Here is a 23,029-nt window from a genome sequence, read left to right as displayed (position 1 = left end):
CAATTCTATGTAGTTTAGATTGCATGTAGAATCATTCAAGCTCGACATGATCAATCTTGCTTGTGGAGTGATTCGAATCTCAAACAAGTGTATGAGATATTTGATCAACAAGAGTCATTCAAGCTAGACATGATCGATCTTGCTTGTGGAGTGATTCGAATCTCAATCAAGTGTTCTTGCCTTGAGATATTCGATCAACAAGGTAATCCGAATCTTATTCCCCTTGTATTGATTCTTTATCTTATCATTTGGTATCAGAGCTTCAGGCTCAAGATCGGATATATGTTTCATTGCGCTTATCTCTTTTAATTCTCTTATTATTTTTTTTTTTTCTTAGTTTGTGTAGAATGTTCATATTCTATCACAAAAATATATAAAAAAAAAATACATTTTTTTTTTCTGTTCTTTAAAGTGTTAGATCTGGATCTTATCAACACTTTATTCTTCTTTAAGATCTTCTAAATCAATTTTCTGGTTGGTAAATTGATTAGATTTTGCCAATAAGGAAAAAAAAAAAAAAAAAAAACCATTGAAAGAAAGAAAGCATATTGATGTTAAATGTCTTTCTTTTTTCCTCTTGATTATTATATGTAACTCTCATATGTTTCTACGTCTCAATTAGTCCTTAATCATTTTCTTTCTTTAATTCGTTTCTTTGTCGTTATTCGGATTGCTCCTTCAATACCCTTGTTTATGTATTGAGTGTGCTGTCTATTCACATTGAATTGCACTTAGCTCTATAACATAGCTTGTCTCACATCCCAATTTGTTTTTTGGAGTGTGATTTGTGTGTGCTCAATTGTGAGGGTGAGTTTGTAAGGGAGTGACACATTAATTCGAGTGTTGAGTGCTAAACACGAGTGAACTACATTTACGAGTGAATACACGTGAGGGAGCGCTTGTGAGGTCCTTTTTTTTCTTTTACCTTTCTTTTGTAGCATGGAAAATCCAGACGACAATACTAACATTACTGATGCACGATTGAGAGAAGCACAACAACGAACCATGGAAAGACTAATTCGAGGAATAGAAGAGTTGACTGATCGAATAGGAAGATTGGAGATTCAAAATCAAGCACGACAGAGGATTCCACAACCTACGCCCTCAACCGATACATATGAGGGCGACAATTCTGATCACCACGAGGATAATCCACATGCGGTTGGTCATGGCTTGATGCGAGGGCGAGACCATGGAAGAAGGTATCATAATTTACAACAACGAGTTCCTTATGATGATAGAATTGATCGTAACGTGGGGAGCATCAAATTAAAACTTCCCAAGTTTTATGGCAAAACCGATCCAGAGGAGTACCTTCAATGGGAGAAAACGGTGGAGTCGGTGTTCAACTGTCATAATTTTAGTGATAAAAAGAAGGTACTGTTATGCATTGCTCAATTCAAACAATATGCTCAAATTTGGTGGGATAAATTGATGTCAAGTAGGAGAAGAAACCTTGAAGCACCAATTGATTCATGGTACGAGTTCAAAGAGTCCATGAGGAAGCGTTTTGTTCCACAATATTTTCAACGGGACATGGCGCAAAAGCTTCAAGCATTGAAACAAGGACGCAAGTCTGTGGAAGATTACTACAAGGAGATGGATACATTGATGGATCGACTTGATCTCGATGAGGACATGGAGGCTCTCATGGCGCGGTTTCTTAATGGGTTAAACACAGAGATTGCAGACAAGACTGATTTACAGCCTTATTCTAATATTGAGGAGTTGTTGCACATTGCAATTAAGATCGAGAGGCAAATCCAAAGAAGATCTCAACGGTATTCTTCTAAAACTTTTCCCAATTCTACTTCTACATGGAAAAAGGATAGTAAGAACATTGATTATAAGCATAGAAATCAAGAGATTAATGAGAAGCCTCAAGCTAAATTTGAGAAAGGGGAGAGTTCTAGAACAGGGAAAGAAAAAGTAGAAAAGTCTAATGTTCGAAATAGGGATTTAAAGTGTTGGAGATGTCAAGGGGTAGGACACTATAGTAGAGATTGCCCAAATGCAAGAATTATGACCATCAAGGAGGGAGAAATTGTTACGGATGACGAGGCACATGACGACATAAATGAGGAAACTGATGAGAGTGAGGAGTTTAGCGAAGAGGACCCTACACATATATCTTTGGTTACTCGACGAGCTCTAAACACCCACATTAAGGAGGACGGCCTAGACCAAAGAGAGAACTTGTTTCAAACTCGTTGTCTTGTTCAATCTGTACCTTGTAGTGTTGTCATTGATAGCGGTAGTTGCACCAATGTTGTGAGTTCCATTCTGGTCAAAAGACTTAATTTAAAGACACAACCACATCCAAGACCCTACAAGCTTCAATGGTTGAATGATTGTGGGGAAGTACGGGTAACTCAACAAACTCTTGTTTCATTTACTATTGGAAAATATGTTGATGATGTTTTATGTGATGTTGTATCCATGCATGTTGGAGATTTACTACTGGGGAGGCCATGGCAATTTGATCGTCGGGTAATGTATGATGGGTATGCAAATCGATACTCTTTTACTCACAATGGTAGAAAAACTACTCTTGTTCCATTGTCTCCAAAAGATGTATTTATTGATCATTGTAAACTTGAAAAGAAAAGGCAAGAGGCTGATGCAAAAGCAGAGATTGAAAAAGAATCAGGTGAAAAAATGAGCTTGAGTGAAAAGCAAGAGAGTAACACTCAGCCTAGAGAAAAAAAAGAGAGAAAAGCCAAATCAGTAAGCTTGTATGTTAGATCAAGTGAGGCTAGGAATGTTTTGCTCTCTAACCAGACTATTCTTGTACTTATGTGCAAGGGGTCTTGTTACTTTACTAACATGCTTAACCCTTCTTTGCCTAGTGATTTTGTTGTGCTTTTGCAAGAGTTTGAAGATTTATTTTCTGAGGAGATGCCTAGTAGTTTGCCACCACTTAGAGGGATTGAACACAAGATTGACTTCATTCCTGGCGCGCCCATTCCAAACCGACCAGCATATAGGACTAATCCAAAGGAGGCTGAAGAGATACAAAGGCAAGTAAGTGAACTCCTTGCTAAAGGGTATGTACGTGAAAGTTTGAGTCCTTGTTCTGTTCCAGTTATTCTTGTACCTAAGAAAGATGGTTCTTGGCGTATGTGTGTTGATTGTAGGGCTATAAACAAGATAACTATAAAGTATAGGCATCCAATTCCTAGATTAGATGATATGCTTGATGAATTGCATGGATGTAGTCTTTTTACTAAGATTGATTTAAAATCGGGTTATCATCAAATTCGCATGCATATTGGGGATGAGTGGAAAACAGCTTTTAAAACCAAGTATGGTCTTTATGAATGGTTGGTTATGCCTTTTGGATTAACTAATGCACCTAGTACATTCATGAGACTAATGAACCATGTCTTACGAGAATACTTAGGTAAGTTTGTGGTTGTTTATTTTGATGACATCCTTGTTTACTCTAAATCTTTAGATGATCATATTACCCATGTACGCAATGTTTTGACTACTTTAAGAAATGAATGTTTGTATGTAAATTTAAAGAAATGTAGCTTTTGCATGGAAAAAGTTAACTTTCTTGGGTTTGTAGTTTCATCTAATGGTGTTGAGGTTGATGAGGAGAAAGTGAAGGCTATAAAAGAGTGGCCTACACCTAAAAATGTAAGTGAGGTAAGAAGTTTTCATGGTCTTGCAAGTTTCTACCGTAGGTTCATTAAGAATTTTAGTACAATTGCTTCACCCTTGAATGAACTTGTTAAGAAAAATGTATCCTTTATATGGGAAAAAGATCAAGAACTTGCTTTTAATACTTTGAAAGAAAAATTGAGTTCTGCTCCTTTGCTTGCATTACCTAATTTTGAGTCTACTTTTGAAATTGAATGTGATGCTAGTGGAGTAGGGATAGGTGCTGTATTAATGCAAAATCAAAGACCTTTAATGTTCTTTAGTGAGAAGTTGACTGGTGCATCTTTGAGGTATCCAACTTATGACAAAGAGCTTTATGCTTTGGTTCGTGCATTGCAAACCTGGCAACATTATCTTTGGCCTAAGGAGTTCATTATTCATACGGATCATGAAAGTTTAAAGCATTTGAGAGTACAAAATAAACTCAACAGACGACATGCTAAGTGGTTAGAATTTATTGAAACATTCCCTTATGTCATAAGATATAAACAAGGTAAGGAGAACATTGTTGCCGATGCTTTATCACGAAGGTATGTCCTCCTCAATACTTTGAATGCTAGGTTGTTGGGTTTTGAACACATAAAGGATTTGTATCAACATGACATGTTCTTTGCTCCTTTTGTTGAATCTTGTGAAAAAGGACTCATTGTGGATAATTACTTGTTGTTAGATGGATTTTTGTTCCGAAAAGGCAAACTTTGCATACCATCTTGTTCCATACGTGAGCTACTTGTGAGGGAAGCTCATGGAGGTGGTTTAATGGCACACCATGGAGTTTCTAAAACTTATGATATGCTGTCTGAACATTTTTTTTGGCCTAAAATGAGACATGATGTTCATAAAGTTTGTGCTCGTTGCATAGCATGTAAACAAGCTAAGTCTAGGCTTCAACCACATGGTTTATACTCCCCATTACCAGTTCCTAATGGTCCTTGGATTGATATATCAATGGATTTTGTTTTAGGTTTACCTAGGACTAGGAAAGGTTATGATAGCATCTTTGTTGTGGTTGATCGATTTAGTAAAATGGCTCATTTTATTCCTTGTCACAAAACTGATGATGCAAAACATATTGCAGACCTGTTCTTTAGGGAAGTTGTACGATTGCATGGCATTCCTAAAAGCATCGTTAGTGATCGTGATGTCAAATTTTTAAGCCACTTTTGGCGTGTTTTATGGGGTGATGGCTTGGATTCGAGGACGAATCCTTCTCAAGAGGGGGAGAATGATATGAACAACGACCAAGGAATTTCCATACCTCAAGGTCCAATTACAAGAACGAGAGCCAAGAAGCTACAACAAACCTTATACAGTTATATTCAAGCTATGGTGAGCTCATCAAAGGAAATTCTAGAAGACGTTGGTGACCTCCCTTATATGTTATACAAAGTTGAGCTTCAAGACAGAGATGAATTAAATGCACTTTAAGTTGCATTTAATGAACTCCGCTGAATATCAAATAGTCCAAGGATGACTAATAAGCACATTTTATTATTTGCATTATTTAATTATAGTTTAACTATTTGTTTTCATATTTAAGCTAGTTTTAAATATAGGAGTTAAGGTTATATTGTAACCCACATAGGTTACTATATTCCACCATTAACTAGGGTATTTCTCATTTACTAGCCCATTTAATTTTGGAGTTATGTATCACATAGGTTAAGGTTTGTAAAGGCTATATAAAGCCTTCTTTTCTTTGATTAGACATCAGATTTTGGAATTGAGAATAGAATTTCTATTTTAGCTTTGTTGAGAGCTAAACTTTCTTTGCAAATTCTTGTGTTTAGAACTTGCATGTAGAATCATTCAAGCTCGACATGATCAATCTTGCTTGTGGAGTGATTCGAATCTCAAACAAGTGTATGAGATATTTGATCAACAAGAGTCATTCAAGCTAGACATGATCGATCTTGCTTGTGGAGTGATTCGAATCTCAATCAAGTGTTCTTGCCTTGAGATATTCGATCAACAAGGTAATCCGAATCTTATTCCCCTTGTATTGATTCTTTATCTTATCATTTGGTATCAGAGCTTCAGGCTCAAGATCGGATATATGTTTCCTTTGCGTTTGTTTTTTATCTTTTTAGTTTTTAATCGATCCAAAATAAAAAAAATCCAATCTGGGCTCTACTAAAAAATTTGAGAGGTGAGAATGAGAGCTTCATTTGTGTAAATGAGTGCAAACAGAGTGGCCTAAAATTCCTTGAGCATATACTCTTGAGAGAGTGTTGTGAGGTCCGTCGTATTTCCATAACTTATTTTTTGCAGCAAAGTTACACAAATAGATTCGAGGACGAATCCTCTTGAAGAAGTTACACAAATGGATTGCTTCAAATCGACCCTTGATTCGGAAAGTTACACAAATCACAAATGGATTGCAGCAAAGTTACACAAATGGATTGCTTCAAATCGACCCTTGATTCGGAAACCCTTATTTGGGTCGTTTGAAGTAGGTGCTAAAAAAGTAGAGTCAAGGTCGGCGTTTTTTGAAACTTTTGTGGGGAATGACTAGAACGGTAAAATGGTGCTTCAAATCAAACCCTAATTCGGAAACTCTAATATGGGACGTTTGAAGTACGTGCTTCGAAAACCGAGTCACGGTCGACGTTTTTCGAAACTTTTGTGGGGAATGATTAGTCTTGAAGATTTAGAATAGAATTTCGAAGAGACGGAGTGTGATATGAACCAAGAGACATCAATCATACAATATACTTCAATGAAGATGTGAAGAAAAGGTTGTCAAAATTATCAAAAGATGTTTCAATTCATGCTACATTGAAGAAGAATGAAGTTTGATTGTTGTAAATTTTGGGTGGGTTACAATTTAGAGTTATTGTATTTTAAGACTTTTTATTTAATTTCGGTTACATTTACATCATGGCTAATTATGGTCATTAAGTATGAATGTTATAACTCTTGGAATGCCTTCAATAGTTTCATTTTTTAGGCTATATAAAGCCATGTATGTTGGATTTGTAAGTAGAGTTGGAAAATATAGAAAGAAGCATTTGTGCTTTTCTTTAGCCAATGGCTAAGTTTCTTTGCAATTCTATGTAGTTTAGATTGCATGTAGAATCATTCAAGCTCGACATGATCAATCTTGCTTGTGGAGTGATTCGAATCTCAAACAAGTGTATGAGATATTTGATCAACAAGAGTCATTCAAGCTAGACATGATCGATCTTGCTTGTGGAGTGATTCGAATCTCAATCAAGTGTTCTTGCCTTGAGATATTCGATCAACAAGGTAATCCGAATCTTATTCCCCTTGTATTGATTCTTTATCTTATCATTTGGTATCAGAGCTTCAGGCTCAAGATCGGATATATGTTTCCTTTGCGTTTGTTTTTTATCTTTTTAGTTTTTAATCGATCCAAAATAAAAAAAATCCAATCTGGGCTCTACTAAAAAATTTGAGAGGTGAGAATGAGAGCTTCATTTGTGTAAATGAGTGCAAACAGAGTGGCCTAAAATTCCTTGAGCATATACTCTTGAGAGAGTGTTGTGAGGTCCGTCGTATTTCCATAACTTATTTTTTGCAGCAAAGTTACACAAATAGATTCGAGGACGAATCCTCTTGAAGAAGTGGAGAATGATATGAACCAAGAGACATCAATCATACAATATACTTCAATGAAGATGTGAAGAAAAGGTTGTCAAAATTATCAAAAGATGTTTCAATTCATGCTACATTGAAGAAGAATGAAGTTTGATTGTTGTAAATTTTGGGTGGGTTACAATTTAGAGTTATTGTATTTTAAGACTTTTTATTTAATTTCGGTTACATTTACATCATGGCTAATTATGGTCATTAAGTATGAATGTTATAACTCTTGGAATGCCTTCAATAGTTTCATTTTTTAGGCTATATAAAGCCATGTATGTTGGATTTGTAAGTAGAGTTGGAAAATATAGAAAGAAGCATTTGTGCTTTTCTTTAGCCAATGGCTAAGTTTCTTTGCAATTCTATGTAGTTTAGATTGCATGTAGAATCATTCAAGCTCGACATGATCAATCTTGCTTGTGGAGTGATTCGAATCTCAAACAAGTGTATGAGATATTTGATCAACAAGAGTCATTCAAGCTAGACATGATCGATCTTGCTTGTGGAGTGATTCGAATCTCAATCAAGTGTTCTTGCCTTGAGATATTCGATCAACAAGGTAATCCGAATCTTATTCCCCTTGTATTGATTCTTTATCTTATCAGAGTGCTTCAAATCGAACCCTAATTCGGAAACCCTAATCTGGGACGTTTTAAGTACGTGCTAAAAGAACGGCGTCACGTTTCTCGAAACTTTCGTGGGGAATGATTAGTCTTGATTGATTTAGAATAGAATTTCGATCGAAAAATCGGAGTGCCTCAAATCTAACCCAAGTTCGGACACCCTAATCTGGGAAGTTTGAAGTCCGTGCTAAAAAAGGCGAGTCGCGGTCGACGTTTTTTAAAAGTTTTGTGGGGAATGATCAGATTAGGCTTGATGATTTAGAATAAAATGTCGAAGAAACGGAGTGCATGAAACAGTAATGGATTGCTTCAAATCGACCCTTGATTCGGAAACCCTTATTTGGGTCATTTGAAGTAGGTGCTAAAAAAGTAGAGTCAAGGTCGGCGTTTTTTGAAACTTTTGTGGGGAATGACTAGAACGGTAAAATGGTGCTTCAAATCAAACCCGAATTCGGAAACTCTAATATGGGACGTTTGAAGTACGTGCTTCGAAAACCGAGTCACGGTCGACGTTTTTCGAAACTTTTGTGGGGAATGATTAGTCTTGAAGATTTAAAATAGAATTTCGAAGAGACGGAGTGCTTCAAATCGAACCCTAATTCGGAAACCCTAATCTGGGACGTTTGACGTCCGTGCCAAAAGAAAGGCGTCACGTGTCTCGAAACTTTCGTGGGGAATGATTAGTCTTGATTTATTTAGAATAGAATTTCGATCGAAAAATCGGAGTGCCTCAAATCTAACCCAAGTTCGGACACCCTAATCTGGGAAGTTTGAAGTCCGTGCTAAAAAAGGCGAGTCGCGGTCGACGTTTTTTAAAAGTTTTGTGGGGAATGATCAAGATTAGACTCGATGATTTAGAATAGAATTTCGAAGAAACGGAGTGCATGAAACAGTAATAGATTGCTTCAAATGGACCCTTGATTCGGAAACCCTTATTTGGGTCATTTGAAGTAGGTGCTAAAAAAATAGAGTCAAGGTCGGCGTTATTTGAAACTTTTGTGGGGAATGACTAGAACGGTAAAATGGTGCTTCAAATCAAACCCTAATTCGGAAACTCTAATATGGGACGTTTGAAGTACGTGCTTCGAAAACCGAGTCACGGTCGACGTTTTTCGAAACTTTTGTGGGGAATGATTAGTCTTGAAGATTTAAAATAGAATTTCGAAGAGACGGAGTGCTTCAAATCGAACCCTAATTCGGAAACCCTAATCTGGGACGTTTGACGTCCGTGCCAAAAGAACGGCGTCACGTTTCTCGAAACTTTCGTGGGGAATGATTAGTCTTGATTTATTTAGAATAGAATTTCGATCGAAAAAACGGAGTGCTTCAAATCTAACCCAAGTTCGGAAACCCTAATCTGGGAAGTTTGAAGTCCGTGCTAAAAAAGGCGAGTCGCGGTCGACGTTTTTTAAAAGTTTTATGGGGAATGATCAAGATTAGGCTCGATGATTTAGAATAGAATTTTAAAGAAACGGAGTGCATGAAACAGTAATAGATTGCTTCAAATCGACCCTTGATTCGGAAACCCTTATTTGGGTCGTTTGAAGTAGGTGCTAAAAAAATAGAGTCAAGGTCGGCGTTTTTTGAAACTTTTGTGGGGAATGACTAGAACGGTAAAATGGTGCTTCAAATCAAACCCTAATTCGGAAACTCTAATATGGGACGTTTGAAGTACGTGCTTCGAAAACCGAGTCACGGTCGACGTTTTTCGAAACTTTTGTGGGGAATGATTAGTCTTGAAGATTTAGAATAGAATTTCGAAGAGACGGAGTGCTTCAAATCGAACCGTAATTCGAAAACCCTAATCTGGGACGTTTGAAGTCCGTGCTAAAAGAACGGCGTCCGTTTCTCGAAACTTTCGTGGGGAATGATTAGTCTTGATTGATTTAGAATAGAATTTCGATCGAAAAACGGAGTGCCTCTAATCTAACCCAAGTTCGGACACCCTAATCTGGGAAGTTTGAAGTCCGTGCTAAAAAAGGCGAGTCGCGGTCGACGTTTTTTAAAAGTTTTGTGGGGAATGATCAGATTAGGCTTGATGATTTAGAATAGAATGTCGAAGAAACGGAGTGCATGAAACAGTAATGGATTGCTTCAAATCGACCCTTGATTCGGAAAACCTTATTTGGGTCGTTTGAAGTAGGTGCTAAAAAAATAGAGTCAAGGTCGGCGTTTTTTGAAACTTTTGTGGGGAATGACTAGAACGGTAAAATGGTGCTTCAAAATAAAACCCTAATTCGGAAACTCTAATATGGGACGTTTGAAGTACGTGCTTCGAAAACCGAGTCACGGTCGACGTTTTTCGAAACTTTTGTGGGGAATGATTAGTCTTGAAGATTTAGAATAGAATTTCGAAAAGACGGAGTGCTTCAAATCGAACCCTAATTCGGAAACCCTAATCTGGGACGTTTTAAGTACGTGCTAAAAGAACGGCGTCACGTTTCTCGAAACTTTCGTGGGGAATGATTAGTCTTGATTGATTTAGAATAGAATTTCGATCGAAAAAACGGAGTGCCTCAAATCTAACCCAAGTTCGGACACCCTAATCTGGGAAGTTTGAAGTCCGTGCTAAAAAAGGCGAGTCGCGGTCGACGTTTTTTAAAAGTTTTGTGGGGAATGATCAGATTAGGCTCGATGATTTAGAATAGAATGTCGAAGAAACGGAGTGCATGAAACAGTAATGGATTGCTTCAAATGGACCCTTGATTCGGAAACCCTTATTTGGGTCGTTTGAAGTAGGTGCTAAAAAAATAGAGTCAAGGTCGGCGTTTTTTGAAACTTTTGTAGGGAATGACTAGAACGGTAAAATGGTGCTTCAAATCAAACCCTAATTCGGAAACTCTAATATGGGACGTTTGAAGTACGTGCTTCAAAAACCGAGTCACGTTCGACGTTTTTCGAAACTTTTGTCGGGAATGATTAGTCTTGAAGATTTAGAACAGAATTTCGAAGAGACGGAGTGCTTCAAATCGAAACCTAATTCGGAAACCCTAATCTGGGACGTTTTAAGTACGTGCTAAAAGAACGGCGTCACGTTTCTCGAAACTTTCGTGGGGAATGATTAGTCTTGATTGATTTAGAATAGAATTTCGATCGAAAAATCGGAGTGCCTCAAATCTAACACAAGTTCGGACACCCTAATCTGGGAAGTTTGAAGTCCGTGCTAAAAAAGGCGAGTCGCGGTCGACGTTTTTTAAAAGTTTTGTGGGGAATGATCAGATTAGGCTTGATGATTTAGAATAGAATGTCGAAGAAACGGTGTGCATGAAACAGTAATGGATTGCTTCAAATCGACCCTTGATTCGGAAACCCTTATTTGGGTCGTTTGAAGTAGGTGCTAAAAAAGTAGAGTCAAGGTCGGCGTTTTTTGAAACTTTTGTGGGGAATGACTAGAACGGTAAAATGGTGCTTCAAATCAAACCCTAATTCGGAAACTCTAATATGGGACGTTTGAAGTACGTGCTTCGAAAACCGAGTCACGGTCGACGTTTTTCGAAACTTTTGTGGGGAATGATTAGTCTTGAAGATTTAAAATAGAATTTCGAAGAGACGGAGTGCTTCAAATCGAACCCTAATTCGGAAACCCTAATCTGGGACGTTTGACGTCCGTGCCAAAAGAACGGCGTCACGTTTCTCGAAACTTTCGTGGGGAATGATTAGTCTTGATTTATTTAGAATAGAATTTCGATCGAAAAATCGGAGTGCCTCAAATCTAACCCAAGTTCGGACACCCTAATCTGGGAAGTTTGAAGTCCGTGCTAAAAAAGGCGAGTCGCGGTCGACGTTTTTTAAAAGTTTTATGGGGAATGATCAAGATTAGACTCGATGATTTAGAATAGAATTTCGAAGAAACGGAGTGCATGAAACAGTAATAGATTGCTTCAAATCGACCCTTGATTCGGAAACCCTTATTTGGGTCGTTTGAAGTAGGTGCTAAAAAAATAGAGTCAAGGTCGGCGTTTTTTGAAACTTTTGTGGGGAATGACTAGAACGGTAAAATGGTGCTTCAAATCAAACCCTAATTCGGAAACTCTAATATGGGACGTTTGAAGTACGTGCTTCGAAAACCGAGTCACGGTCGACGTTTTTTGAAACTTTTGTGGGAATGATTAGTCTTGAAGATTTAAAATAGAATTTCGAAGAGACGGAGTGCTTCAAATCGAACCCTAATTCGGAAACCCTAATCTGGGACGTTTGACGTCCGTGCCAAAAGAATGGCGTCACGTTTCTCGAAACTTTCGTGGGGAATGATTAGTCTTGATTTATTTAGAATAGAATTTCGATCGAAAAAACGGAGTGCTTCAAATCTAACCCAAGTTCGGAAACCCTAATCTGGGAAGTTTGAAGTCCGTGGTAAAAAAGGCGAGTCGCGGTCGACGTTTTTTAAAAGTTTTATGGGGAATGATCAAGATTAGGCTCGATGATTTAGAATAGAATTTCAAAGAAACGGAGTGCATGAAACAGTAATAGATTGCTTCAAATCGACCCTTGATTCGGAAACCCTTATTTGGGTCGTTTGAAGTAGGTGCTAAAAAAATAGAGTCAAGGTCGGCGTTTTTTGAAACTTTTGTGGGGAATGACTAGAACGGTAAAATGGTGCTTCAAATCAAACCCTAATTCGGAAACTCTAATATGGGACGTTTGAAGTACGTGCTTCCAAAACCGAGTCACGGTCGACGTTTTTCGAAACTTTTGTGGGGAATGATTAGTCTTGAAGATTTAAAATAGTATTACGAAGAGACGTAGTGCTTCAAATCGAACCCTAATTCGGAAACCCTAATCTGGGACGTTTGACGTCCGTGCCAAAAGAACGGCGTCACGTTTCTCGAAACTTTCGTGGGGAATGATTAGTCTTGATTTATTTAGAATAGAATTTCGATCGAAAAAACGGAGTGCTTCAAATCTAACCCAAGTTCGGAAACCCTAATCTGGGAAGTTTGAAGTCCGTGCTAAAAAAGGCGAGTCGCGGTCCACGTTTTTTCAAAGTTTTATGGGGAATGATTAAGATTAGGCTCTATGATTTAGAATAGGATTTCGAAGAAACGGAGTGCATGAAACAGTAATAGATTGCTTCAAATCGACCCTTGATTCGGAAACCCTTATTTGGGTCGTTTGAAGTAGGTGGTAAAAAAATAGAGTCAAGGTCGGCGTTTTTTGAAACTTTTGTGGGGAATGACTAGAACGGTAAAATGGTGCTTCAAATCAAACCCTAATTCGGAAACTCTAATATGGGACGTTTGAAGTACGTGCTTCGAAAACCGAGTCACGGTCGACGTTTTTCGAAACTTTTGTGGGAATGATTAGTCTTGAAGATTTAGAATAGAATTTCGAAGAGACGGAGTGCTTCAAATCGAACCCTAATTCGGAAACCCTAATCTGGGACGTTTTAAGTACGTGCTAAAAGAACGGCGTCACGTTTCTCGAAACTTTCGTGGGGAATGATTAGTCTTGATTGATTTAGAATAGAATTTCGATCGAAAAATCGGAGTGCCTCAAATCTAACCCAAGTTCGGACACCCTAATCTGGGAAGTTTGAAGTCCGTGCTAAAAAAGGCGAGTCGCGGTCGACGTTTTTTAAAAGTTTTGTGGGGAATGATCAGATTAGGCTTGATGATTTAGAATTGAATGTCGAAGAAACGGAGTGCATGAAACAGTAATGGATTGCTTCAAATCGACCCTTGATTCGGAAACCCTTATTTGGGTCGTTTGAAGTAGGTGCTAAAAAAGTAGAGTCAAGGTCGGCGTTTTTTGAAACTTTTGTGGGGAATGATTAGAACGGTAAAATGGTGCTTCAAATCAAACCCTAATTCGGAAACTCTAATATGGGACGTTTGAAGTACGTGCTTCGAAAACCGAGTCACGTTCGACGTTTTTCGAAACTTTTGTGGGGAATGATTAGTCTTGAAGATTTAGAATAGAATTTCGAAGAGACGGAGTGCTTCAAATTGAACCCTAATTCGGAAACCCTAATCTGGGACGTTTGAAGTACGTGCTAAAAGAACGGCGTCACGTTTCTCGAAACTTTCGTGCGGAATGATTAGTCTTGATTGATTTAGAATAGAATTTCGATGGAAAATCGGAGTGCCTCAAATCTAACCCAAGTTCGGACACCCTAATCTGGGAAGTTTGAAGTCCGTGCTAAAAAAGGCGAGTCGCGGTCGACGTTTTTTAAAAGTTTTGTGGGGAATGATCAGATTAGGCTTGATGATTTAGAATAGAATGTCGAAGAAACGGAGTGCATGAAACAGTAATGGATTGCTTCAAATCGACCCTTGATTCGGAAACCCTTATTTGGGTCGTTTGAAGTAGGTGCTAAAAAAGTAGAGTCAAGGTCGGCGTTTTTTGAAACTTTTGTGGGGAATGATTAGAACGGTAAAATGGTGCTTCAAATCAAACCCTAATTCGAAAACTCTAATATGGGACGTTTGAAGTACGTGCTTCGAAAACCGAGTCACGGTCGACGTTTTTTGAAACTTTTGTGGGGAATGATTAGTCTTGAAGATTTAAAATAGAATTTCGAAGAGACGGAGTGCTTCAAATCGAACCCTAATTCGGAAACCCTAATCTGGGACGTTTGACGTCCGTGCCAAAAGAATGGCGTCACGTTTCTCGAAACTTTCGTGGGGAATGATTAGTCTTGATTTATTTTATTATAGAATTTCGATCGAAAAAACGGAGTGCTTCAAATCTAACCCAAGTTCGGAAACCCTAATCTGGGAAGTTTGAAGTCCGTGCTAAAAAAGGCGAGTCGCGGTCGACGTTTTTTTAAAGTTTTATGGGGAATGATCAAGATTAGGCTCGATGATTTAGAATAGAATTTCGAAGAAACGGAGTGCATGAAACAGTAATAGATTGCTTCAAATCAAACCTTGATTCGGAAACCCTTATTTGGGTCGTTTGAAGTAGGTGCTAAAAAAATAGAGTCAAGGTCGGCGTTTTTTGAAACTTTTGTGGGGAATGACTAGAACGGTAAAATGGTGCTTCAAATCAAACCCTAATTCGGAAACTCTAATATGGGACGTTTGAAGTACGTGCTTCGAAAACCGAGTCACGGTCGACGTTTTTCGAAACTTTTGTGGGGAATGATTAGTCTTTAAGATTTAAAATGGAATTTCGAAGAGACGGAGTGCTTCAAATCGAACCCTAATTCGGAAACCCTAATCTGGGACGTTTGACGTCCGTGCCAAAAGAACGGCGTCACGTTTCTCGAAACTTTCGTGGGGAATGATTAGTCTTGATTTATTTAGAATAGAATTTCGATCGAAAAATCGGAGTGCCTCAAATCTAACCCAAGTTCGGACACCCTAATCTGGGAAGTTTGAAGTCCGTGCTAAAAAAGGCGAGTCGAGGTCGACTGATAAGATAAGGAAATCAACTACAAGGAGAGTAAGATTCGGATTACCTTGTTGATCGAATATCTCAAGGCAAGAACACTTGATTGAGATTCGAATCACTCCACAAGCAAGATCGATCATGTCTAGCTTGAATGACTCTTGTTGATCAAATATCTCAAACACTTGTTTGAGATTCGAATCACTCCACAAGCAAGATTGATCATGTCGAGCTTGAATGATTCTACATGCAATCTAAACTACATAGAATTGCAAAGAAACTTAGCCATTGGCTAAAGAAAAGCACAAATGCTTCTTTCTATATTTTCCAAGTCTACCTACAAATACAACATACATGGCTTTATATAGCCTCAAAATGAAACTACTAAAGGCATTCTAAGAATTGTAACATTCATACTTAATGGCCATAATTAACCATTATGTAATTGTAACCTAAAGTAAATTAAAAGTCTTAAACTACATTAATGAAATACAATAACTCTAAATTGTAATCCCCCCAAAATTTAAAACATGAAACTTCATTCTTCTTCCATGTGGCATGAATTGAAATATCTTTAGATAATTTCAACAACATTTTTTTCACATCTTCATTGAAGCATATTGTATGATTGATGTCTCTTGGTTCATATCATCGACGTTTTTTAAAAGTTTTGTGGGGAATGATCAAGATTAGACTCGATGATTTAGAATAGAATTTCGAAGAAACGGAGTGCATGAAACAGTAATGGATTGCTTCAAATCGACCCTTGATTCGGAAACCCTTATTTGGGTCGTTTGAAGTAGGTGCTAAAAAAATAGAGTCAAGGTCGGCGTTTTTTGAAACTTTTGTGGGGAATGACTAGAACGGTAAAATGGTGCTTCAAATCAAACCCTAATTCGAAAACTCTAATATGGGACGTTTGAAGTACGTGCTTCGAAAACCGAGTCACGGTCGACGTTTTTTGAAACTTTTGTGGGGAATGATTAGTCTTGAAGATTTAAAATAGAATTTCGAAGAGACGGAGTGCTTCAAATCGAACCCTAATTCGGAAACCCTAATCTGGGACGTTTGACGTCCGTGCCAAAAGAATGGCGTCACGTTTCTCGAAACTTTCGTGGGGAATGATTAGTCTTGATTTATTTTATTATAGAATTTCGATCGAAAAAACGGAGTGCTTCAAATCTAACCCAAGTTCGGAAACCCTAATCTGGGAAGTTTGAAGTCCGTGCTAAAAAAGGCGAGTCGCGGTCGACGTTTTTTTAAAGTTTTATGGGGAATGATCAAGATTAGGCTCGATGATTTAGAATAGAATTTCGAAGAAACGGAGTGCATGAAACAGTAATAGATTGCTTCAAATCGAACCTTGATTCGGAAACCCTTATTTGGGTCGTTTGAAGTAGGTGCTAAAAAAATAGAGTCAAGGTCGGCGTTTTTTGAAACTTTTGTGGGGAATGACTAGAACGGTAAAATGGTGCTTCAAATCAAACCCTAATTCGGAAACTCTAATATGGGACGTTTGAAGTACGTGCTTCGAAAACCGAGTCACGGTCGACGTTTTTCGAAACTTTTGTGGGGAATGATTAGTCTTTAAGATTTAAAATAGAATTTCGAAGAGACGGAGTGCTTCAAATCGAACCCTAATTCGGAAACCCTAATCTGGGACGTTTGACGTCCGTGCCAAAAGAACGGCGTCACGTTTCTCGAAACTTTCGTGGGGAATGATTAGTCTTGATTTATTTAGAATAGAATTTCGATCGAAAAATCGGAGTGCCTCAAATCTAACCCAAGTTCGGACACCCTAATCTGGGAAGTTTGAAGTCCGTGCTAAAAAAGGCGAGTCGAGGTCGACGTTTTTTAAAAGTTTTGTGGGGAATGATCAAGATTAGACTCGATGATTTAGAATAGAATTTCGAAGAAACGGAGTGCATGAAACAGTAATGGATTGCTTCAAATCGACCCTTGATTCGGAAACCCTTATTTGGGTCGTTTGAAGTAGGTGCTAAAAAAATAGAGTCAAGGTCGGCGTTTTTTGAAACTTTTGTGGGGAATGACTAGAACGGTAAAATGGTGCTTCAAATCAAACCCTAATTCGAAAACTCTAATATGGGACGTTTGAAGTACGTGCTTCGAAAACCGAGTCACGGTCGACGTTTTTTGAAACTTTTGTGGGGAATGATTAGTCTTGAAGATTTAAAATAGAATTTCGAAGAGACGGAGTGCTTCAAATCGAACCCTAATTCGGAAACCCTAATCTGGGACGTTTGACGTCCGTGCCAAAAGAATGGCGTCACGTTTCTCGAAACTTTCGTGGGGAATGATTAGTCTTGATTTATTTTATTATAGAATTTCGATCGAAAAAACGGAGTGCTTCAAATCTAACCCAAGTTCGGAAACCCTAATCTGGGAAGTTTGAAGTCCGTGCTAAAAAAGGCGAGTCGCGGTCGACGTTTTTTAAAAGTTTTGTGGGGAATGATCAAGATTAGACTCGATGATTTAGAATAGAATTTCGAAGAAACGGAGTGCATGAAACAGTAATAGATTGCTTCAAATCGACCCTTGATTCGGAAACCCTTATTTGGGTCGTTTGAAGTAGGTGCTAAAAAAATAGAGTCAAGGTCGGCGTTTTTTGAAACTTTTGTGGGGAATGACTAGAACGGTAAAATGGTGCTTCAAATCAAACCCTAATTCGGAAACTCTAATATGGGACGTTTGAAGTACGTGCTTCGAAAACCGAGTCACGGTCGACGTTTTTTGAAACTTTTGTGGGAATGATTAGTCTTGAAGATTTAAAATAGAATTTCGAAGAGACGGAGTGCTTCAAATCGAACCCTAATTCGGAAACCCTAATCTGGGACGTTTGACGTCCGTGCCAAAAGAATGGCGTCACGTTTCTCGAAACTTTCGTGGGAAATGATTAGTCTTGATTTATTTAGAATAGAATTTCGATCGAAAAAACGGAGTGCTTCAAATCTAACCCAAGTTCGGAAACCCTAATCTGGGAAGTTTGAAGTCCGTGCTAAAAAAGGCGAGTCGCGGTCGACGTTTTTTAAAAGTTTTATGGGGAATGATCAAGATTAGGCTCGATGATTTAGAATAGAATTTCGAAGAAACGGAGTGCATGAAACAGTAATAGATTGCTTCAAATCGACCCTTGATTCGGAAACCCTTATTTGGGTCGTTTGAAGTAGGTGCTAAAAAAATAGAGTCAAGGTCGGCGTTTTTTGAAACTTTTGTGGGGAATGACTAGAACGGTAAAATGGTGCTTCAAATCAAACCCTAATTCGGAAACTCTAATATGGGACGTTTGAAGTACGTGCTTCGAAAACCGAGTCAAGGTCGACGTTTTTTGAAACTTTTGTGGGGAATGATTAGTCTTTAAGATTTAAAATAGAATTTCGAAGAGACGGAGTGCTTCAAATCGAACCCTAATTCGGAAACCCTAATCTGGGACGTTTGACGTCCGTGCCAAAAGAACGGCATCACGTTTCTCGAAACTTTCGTGGGGAATGATTAGTCTTGATTTATTTAGAATAGAATTTCGATTGACAAAACGGAGTGCTTCAAATCTAACCCAAGTTCGGAAACCCTAATCTGGGAAGTTTGAAGTCCGTGCTAAAAAAGGCGAGTCGCGGTCGACGTTTTTTAAAAGTTTTATGGGGAATGATCAAGATTAGGCTCGATGATTTAGAATAGAATTTCGAAGAAACGGAGTGCATGAAACAGTAATAGATTGCTTCAAATCGACCCTTGATTCGGAAACCCTTATTTGGGTCGTTTGAAGTAGGTGGTAAAAAAATAGAGTCAAGGTCGGCGTTTTTTGAAACTTTTGTGGGGAATGACTAGAACGGTAAAATGGTGCTTCAAATCAAACCCTAATTCGGAAACTCTAATATGGGACGTTTGAAGTACGTGCTTCGAAATTCGAGTCACGGTCCACGTTTTTTGAAACTTTTGTGGGGAATGATTAATCTTGAAGATTTAGAAAAGAATTTCGAAGAGACGGAGTGCTTCAAATCGAACTGTAATTCGAAAACCCTAATCTGGGACGTTTGAAGTCCGTGCTAAAAGAATGGCGTCACGTTTCTCGAAACTTTCGTGGGGAATGATTAGTCTTGATTGATTTAGAATAGAATTTCGATCGAAAAAACGGAGTGCCTCTAATCTAACCCAAGTTCGGACACCCTAATCTGGGAAGTTTGAAGTCCGTGCTAAAAAAGGCGAGTCGCGGTCGACGTTTTTTAAAAGTTTTATGGGGAATGATCAGATTAGGCTCGATGATTTAGAATAGAATTTCGAAGAAACGGAGTGCATGAAACAGTAATGGATTGCTTCAAATCGACCCTTGATTCGGAAACCCTTATTTGGGTCGTTTGAAGTAGGTGCTAAAAAAATAGAGTCAAGGTCGGCGTTTTTTGAAACTTTTGTGTGGAATGACTAGAACTGTAAAATCGTGCTTCAAATCAAACCCTAATTCGGAAACTCTAATATGGGACGTTTGAAGTACATGCTTCGAAAACCGAGTCACGGTCGACGTTTTTCGAAACTTTTGTGGGGAATGATTAGTCTTGAAGATTTAGAATAGAATTTCGAAGAGACGGAGTGCTTCAAATCGACCCTTGATTCGGAAACCCTTATTTGGGTCGTTTGAAGTAGGTGCTAAAAAAGTAGAGTCAAGGTCGGCGTTTTTCGAAACTTTTGTGGGGAATGACTAGAACGGTAAAATGGTGCTTCAAATCAAACCCTAATTCGGAAACTCTAATATGGGACGTTTGAAGTACGTGCTTCGAAAACCGAGTCACGGCCGACATTTTTCGAAACTTTTGTGGGGAATGATTAGTCTTGAAGATTTAGAATAGAATTTCGAAGAGACGGAGTGCTTCAAATCGTACCCTAATTCGGAAACCCTAATCTGGGACGTTTGAAGTCCGTGCCAAAAGAACGGCGTCACGTTTCTCGAAACTTTCGTGGGGAATGATTGGTCTTGATTGATTTAGAATAGAATTTCGATCGAAAAAACGGAGTGCTTCAAATCTAACCCAAGTTCGGACACCCTAATCTGGGAAGTTTGAAGTCCGTGCTAAAAAAGGCGAGTTGCGGTCGACGTTTTTTAAAAGTTTTGTGGGGAAAGATCAGATTAGGCTCGATGATTTAGAATAGAATTTCGAAGAAACGGAGTGCATGAAACAGTAATGGATTGCTTCAAATCGACCCTTGATTCAGAAACCCTTATTTGGGTCGTTTGAAGTAGGTGCTAAAAAAATAGAGTCAAGGTCGGCGTTTTTTGAAACTTTTGTGGGGAATGACTAGACGGTAAAATGGTGCTTCAAATCAAACCCTAATTCGGAAACTCTAATATGGGACGTTTGAAGTACGTGCTTCGAAAACCGAGTCACGGTCGACGTTTTTCGAAACTTTTGTGGGGAATGATTAGTCTTGAAGATTTAGAATAGAATTTCGAAGAGACGGAGTGCTTCGAATCGAACCCTAATTCAGAAACCCTAATCTGGGACGTTTGAAGTCCGTGCCAAAAGAACGGCGTCACGTTTCTCGAAACTTTCGTGGGGAATGATTAGTCTTGATTGATTTAGAATAGAATTTCGATCGAAAAAACGGAGTGCTTCAAATCTAACCCAAGTTCGGACACCCTAATCTGGGAAGTTTGAAGTCCGTGCTAAAAAAGGCGAGTCGCGGTCGACGTTTTTTAAAAGTTTTGTGGGGAATGATCAGATTAGGCTCGATGATTTAGAATAGAATTTCGAAGAAACGGAGTGCATGAAACAGTAATGGATTGCTTCAAATCGACCCTTGATTCAGAAACCCTTATTTGGGTCGTTTGAAGTAGGTGCTAAAAAAATAGAGTCAAGGTCGGCGTTTTTCGAAACTTTTGTGGGGAATGACTAGAACGGTAAAATGGTGCTTCAAATCAAACCCTAATTCGGAAACTCTAATATGGGACGTTTGAAGTACGTGCTTCGAAAACCGAGTCACGGTCGACGTTTTTCGAAACTTTTGTGGGGAATGATTAGTCTTGAAGATTTAGAATAGAATTTCGAAGAGACGGAGTGCTTCAAATCGAACTCTAATTCGGAAACCCTAATCTGGGACGTTTGAAGTTCGTGCCAAAAGAACGGCGTCACGTTTCTCGAAACTTTCGTGGGGAATGATTAGTCTTGATTGATTTAGAATAGAATTTCGATCGAAAAAACGGAGTGCTTCAAATCTAACCCAAGTTCGGACACCCTAATCTGGGAAGTTTGAAGTCCGTGCTAAAAAAGGCGAGACGCGGTCGACGTTTTTTAAAAGTTTTGTGGGGAATGATCAAGATTAGGCTCGATGATTTAGAATAGAATTTCGAAGAAACGGAGTGCATGAAATAGTAATAGATCGCTTCAAATCGACCCTTGATTCGGAAATCCTTATTTGGGTCGTTTGATGTAGGTGCTAAAAAAGTAGAGTCAAGGTCGGCGTTTTTCGAAACTTTTGTGGGGAATGACTAGAACGGTAAAATGGTGCTTCAAATCAAACCCTAATTCGGAAACTCTAATATGGGACGTTTGAAGTACGTGCTTCGAAAACCGAGTCACGGTCGACGTTTTTCGAAACTTTTGTGGGGAATGATTAGTCTTGAAGATTTAGAATAGAATTTCGAAGAGACGGAGTGCTTCAAATCGAACCCTAATTCGGAAACCCTAATCTGGGACGTTTGAAGTCCGTGCCAAAAGAACGGCGTCACGTTTCTCGAAACTTTCGTGGGGAATGATTAGTCTTGATTGATTTAGAAGAGAATTTCGATCGAAAAAACGGAGTGCTTCAAATCTAACCCAAGTTCGGACACCCTAATCTGGGAAGTTTGAAGTCCGTGCTAAAAAAGGCGAGTCGCGGTCGACGTTTTTTAAAAGTTTTGTGGGGAATGATCAAGATTAGGCTCGATGATTTAGAATAGAATTTCGAAGAAACGGAGTGCATGAAACAGTAATAGATCGCTTCAAATCGACCCTTGATTCGGAAATCCTTATTTGGGTCGTTTGATGTAGGTGCTAAAAAAGTAGAGTCAAGGTCGGCGTTTTTCGAAACTTTTGTGGGGAATGACTAGAACGGTAAAATGGTGCTTCAAATCAAACCCTAATTCGGAAACTCTAATATGGGACGTTTGAAGTACGTGCTTCGAAAACCGAGTCACGGTCGACGTTTTTCGAAACTTTTGTGGGGAATGATTAGTCTTGAAGATTTAGAATAGAATTTCGAAGAGACGGAGTGCTTCAAATCGAACTCTAATTCGGAAACCCTAATCTGGGACGTTTGAAGTTCGTGCCAAAAGAACGGCGTCACGTTTCTCGAAACTTTCGTGGGGAATGATTAGTCTTGATTGATTTAGAATAGAATTTCGATCGAAAAAACGGAGTGCTTCAAATCTAACCCAAGTTCGGACACCCTAATCTGGGAAGTTTGAAGTCCGTGCTAAAAAAGGCGAGTCGCGGTCGACGTTTTTTAAAAGTTTGGTGGGGAATGATCAAGATTAGGCTCGATGATTTAGAATAGAATTTCGAAGAAACGGAGTGCATGAAACAGTAATCGATCGCTTCAAATCGACCCTTGATTCGGAAATCCTTATTTGGGTCGTTTGATGTAGGTGCTAAAAAAGTAGAGTCAAGGTCGGCGTTTTTCGAAACTTTTGTGGGGAATGACTAGAACGGTAAAATGGTGCTTCAAATCAAACCCTAATTCGGAAACTCTAATATGGGACGTTTGAAGTACGTGCTTCGAAAACCGAGTCACGGTCGACGTTTTTCGAAACTTTT

The sequence above is a fragment of the Cucurbita pepo genome, chromosome 13, assembly GCF_057944985.1.
Source record: "Cucurbita pepo subsp. pepo isolate OVF chromosome 13, ASM5794498v1, whole genome shotgun sequence".
Classification (NCBI taxonomy): domain Eukaryota; kingdom Viridiplantae; phylum Streptophyta; class Magnoliopsida; order Cucurbitales; family Cucurbitaceae; genus Cucurbita; species Cucurbita pepo.
This window is presented reverse-complemented; position numbering follows the sequence as displayed.